General features: G+C 32.5%; 1 pseudogene; it reads right to left on the bottom strand.

The window, feature by feature from the left end:
• Positions 1-573: 573 nt before the first annotated feature.
• On the bottom strand, positions 574-4,064 carry LOC147812023 (uncharacterized; annotated as a pseudogene).
• Positions 4,065-4,929: the final 865 nt, after the last annotated feature.

Below are 4,929 nucleotides of genomic sequence, written 5' to 3'. Positions count from 1 at the left end.
AATTATAGCTACTCATAGAAAATTAAAAACACATTTAACTAATAATTTATTTAAATATCACACTTTTAAAAAATTAAAACTCATATTCAGTGCATTCACTTATGCCGTTGACGTAAAAATCGCACCAATTCAAATTTAGCTGTACTTTCGAATTTGATTCGTGCAATGTTTACACGAGTTTGGTTTATCACAATATAAAGAAAATTTGAAATAAAAAAATGCATTTGTTTGAGAAAAGTTGTTTCTTTCAGTATTTAAAAAAATAGTAATATAGGGGTTTTTTTACTAATTTTTGAGGGCCCCCAGATAGTGTGGGCCCTAGGCCTGTGCTTATGGGGCCTCGGCGATAATCAGGCCCTGACAAAAAGGTTTCTTACCAGTGAAAACACAAACAGTAAAGTCAGCTTTTAAATATATATATATATATATTAAAAGAATGAGGTTTTTCACCAGTATGAATAAGACTACAATAAATTAGATGGACCTTAAGTGGAAAAAAAAAGAAAACTATTAACATAAACAAAAATATGGCTTTTAAATAGCGTGAACATGACTGCGACTAATTAAATATAATTCTTTCTTGAAAAAGCTTTATTACATATAGTACAAGAGTAAGGTTTCTTACCACTATGGTGAGCCAAACTACCAAAAAACTCTTGTTACATATACTACAAGAATAAGGTTTCGCACCAGCATGAGCGTGTTTTGTCAGACAAAATTTTTATAACATATGATAAAAGAACAAGGCTTCTCACTCTTTCTGAAAAACTCTTATTTTAAATACATGAATAATGCTTCTCACCCAGTATGAATATGACAGTGGGGAGTGAGATGTTTCTTTCGTGAAATTTTTTTATTGTATATACTATAATAAGGCTTCTCACCAGTATGAATATGACAGTGTTCATTCAGATTCCTTCCTTCTGAAATTTTTTTTATCACATATACTACAAGAATAAGGCTTCTCACCAGTGTGAACACAACTGTGTGTAGGGAGATTACCTTTTTGTGAAAAACTTTTATTACATATACTACAAGAATAAGGCTTCTAACCAGTATGAATATGACAGTGTTCATTCAGATTCCTTCTTTCTGAAAATTTTTTATCACATATACTACAAGAATAAGGCTTCTCACAAGTATGAACACGATTGTGTCGAGTGAGATTAGCTTTTCGTGAAAAACTCTTATTGCATATACTACAAGAATAAGGCTTATCACCAGTATGAACAAGATTGTGACTAGTGAGACTACCTTTGAGTAAAAAACTCTTATTACATATACTACAAGAATAAGGCTTCTCACCAGTGTGAACACGACTGTGTGTAGTGAGATTACCTTTTTGTGAAAAACTTTTATTACATATACTACAAGAATAAGGCTTCTAACCAGTATGAATACGACAGTGTTTATTCAGATTCCTTCTTTCTGAAAATTTTTTATCACATATACTACAAGAATAAGGCTTCTCACCAGTATGAACACGATTGTGTCGAGTGAGATTAGCTTTTCGTGAAAAACTCTTATAGCATATACTACAAGAATAAGGCTTATCACCAGTATGAACAAGATTGTGACGAGTGAGACTACCTTTGAGTAAAAAACTCTTATTACATATACTACAAGAATAAGGCTTCTAACCAGTATGAATACGACAGTGTTTATTCAGATTCCTTCTTTCTGAAAATTTTTTATCACATATACTACAAGAATAAGGCTTCTCACCAGTATGAACACGATTGTGTCGAGTGAGATTAGCTTTTCGTGAAAAACTCTTATAGCATATACTACAAGAATAAGGCTTATCACCAGTATGAACAAGATTGTGACGAGTGAGACTACCTTTGAGTAAAAAACTCTTATTACATATACTACAAGAATAAAGCTTCTCACCAGTATGAACACGACTGTGTGTAGGGAGATAACTTTTTTGTGAAAAACTCTTATTACATATATTACAAGAATAAGGCTTCTCACCAGTATGAACACGGCCGTGTGTAGTGAGATGTCCTTTTTGTGAAAAACTTTTATTACATATACTACAAGAAAAAGGCTTCACACCAGTATGAATATGACTGTGTTCATTCAGAGTCCCTCTTTCTGAAAAACTTTTGTTACATATACTACAAGAATAAGGCTTCTCACCAGTATGAATATGACTGTGTTTTTTCAGATTACCTTTTAGTGAAAAACTTTTATTACATATACTACACGAATAAGGTTTCTCCCCAGTATGAACACGATAGTGCTCATTCAGAGTACTTCTCCTTGAAAAACTCTTATTACATATACTACAAGAATAAGGCTTCTCCCCAGTATGAACACGACAGTGTGTAGTGAGATCACTTCTTTGTGAAAAACTCTTATTACATATACTACAAGAATAAGGCTTCTCCTCAGTATGAACATGACTGTGTCTGGTCAGATTACTTTTTAGTGAAAAAAGTTTATTACATATACTACAAGAATATGGCTTCTCACGAGTATGAACAAGATAGTGTTTCATTAAACAAATTTTTGGGGAAAAACTCTTATTACATAAACTACAAGAATAAAGTTTTTCACCAGTACGGGCACGGCTGTGTTTAGTCATATTACTTTTATCTTAAAAACTCTTATTACATATACCACAATAAGAATGTTTCTCCCCAGTATGAACACAACTGTGTTTATTCAGAAGCTCACTTTGACAAAAACTCTCATTACGCTTCTCAATCTCATTAGTACGAGCTCGACAATGTTTTGTTAGATTACTTTTTTGTGAAAATCCTTATTATATATACTACAAGAATAAGGTTTTTCACCAGTATGAATTTTAGTGTTTAGAATGTTACTGCCTACATAGAATAAGATTGCCTTCAATAATAATGTTTTCTTTTGCAAGAAAGAAATTACACACTTAATGATTAGTTTATTGATTATATGAATCGTGCAGAAAACACAATCTTTAAAAAAAAAGTTATATGAATGCACAGTAGGAATTTTATTTACTGTCAGGAAGAAGATATTTTATCATTCACACTGATTTTTTTTTCTGTATGAAGAGGATAATATATGAATTAGATCTGCATGGAAATAACCTTTTAAAGCACTTTCAATATTTTTTCCATTACTAAGATGATAATTCACTTTACATTTGTAAAATTATGGATGAGCAGGCTTACAAATTTCATCCAAGTAGGGGCAAATACTTTAATTAACTCTATTTGTAAAAGTTTTTCTTTATACAAATAGAGTTAATTAAAGTCGTTTTCGGTCTAAGTAAGAAAGTATTTTTTAATATATTTTATCTCAGCAAAGAATTTTTCAACAAATAAGTACACATTCATGGTGAGGGTTGGTTACGTTATGGGTTGCCTACTTCAACGCAACTGATGTCCAGAATGTTGGGACAGGTTTTAAAAAGTTGAGGAAACTTTCACAAAATATCAGCTTATCCTTAACTTAAGAGAGCATTCATACTGCATTATAAAAAACAGCATATGCGATTCCAAAGATGCCATTGAGAAAATGTTTGGAAGATTTTTTCAAAGTTTAGCATTTCACTAATAAAGTCGTGTTTGCATCTCAGAATTCACACACTAGTTTTAAGCATGCACTATTTTTGTGTCTTTAAGGAACATTATCACAGTTAACATTTAACACACCCCTGACTGCTATCGAGAAAAAATGAGAACCTAAGTTGATGAGCCTTTCCTCTCGACAATGATTGAAAGTACGTTGATCACATTCTGCGTCAATACGCCTTAAATTAGAACATATTTGTAAACAAAATAAAATTTTCTAGATATCTACATTTAATATAGAATATTTTAAGATATTCATCTTTCATTTGAAGAGCTTTTAAATTTACGCTACGCCTTTCTTGATGATGATGACTGACGGGTTGTTTTGGAGCTCTCTGCTTGGATGCGCTTATAGCTCGCTTATTGTATAGTGGGAGATGCTTTTCTTGAAGCAGTAGAGTTAATTTAAACTGTCGCATATGACTGAATACTTCGTCCCACAGTGGACTGATCGTTAATTCGCGATCGCAACACTCGAATACGCCATCTGGGGAGAGACCGGTTTCATGCCTTTAGCCCTTCTCCCTTTCCTCTCCTACTCTTTTCAGTTGTATAGGAATGTACTACGATAATTTCCCTTTTCTTAATATTCTTCCCCTTTATTTAATAAAAATATTTTTGAAAATTTCTATGATACTTTTCTTTAGAACTATGTTTAATGTAGTTTTCAGTTCCAAATAGTTTTTTAAGTTAAAAGATTTTAATCTATGTGAAAATCGAGAGAGAAACTAACGTACTTCCTTCCTCTATGACTTTCCACACGCTAATGGGGAAAGCATGTGAAGTGTTGCCATAGGAAAAGAGTTCGGACCCCAAACCTTGCAGCTTTCGAACACGGACGGTGACGTCACTATTCCCCGGAGTCTATTCTATACCACCGTCCGATAGTAAAACGAAATCCAAACCTCGCAACTCCCGAAGAGAGCGGTGAAGGGAATCCCAGCCCTCGAACAAAGGCTCGGACCCTCCCCCTAGGAAGTGACGTATTGTATCGATAGTTATAAGAAAGTGACCAATGACTTTTGGTTATCCTTTAATCGTTCTCCCTTCGCTTAGGGGTCGTGACCTCTATCCCAGAGTTTACAGTGTTCTTTCAGAAAGAGAATGTATTCTTCTTTCATTTTGACAGTTACATACATAGTCTAAAATAAATATCTACATATTTTAATCTTTGATCTTTCTTCAAGAATTTAATATGTAGTATTCGTTTTAAACTTGTTTGCATTATTGTATTTATTATTAGAGAATCGATTTACTTAAAAATATATTTACTAACAGTTTGCCAAAAAAAAGAAATATTCTTAAAATAAAAAATAATACGTCAAATAATACAAATCAATAATACAAATCCAATACATCTTTA

Source organism: Parasteatoda tepidariorum, chromosome 4, assembly GCF_982258835.1.
Source record: "Parasteatoda tepidariorum strain Cologne lab strain chromosome 4, Ptep-v5.0, whole genome shotgun sequence".
Classification (NCBI taxonomy): Eukaryota; Metazoa; Arthropoda; class Arachnida; order Araneae; family Theridiidae; genus Parasteatoda; species Parasteatoda tepidariorum.
The sequence above is the reverse complement of the archived record's forward strand: the minus strand, read 5'-3'. Positions and strand labels throughout refer to the sequence as shown.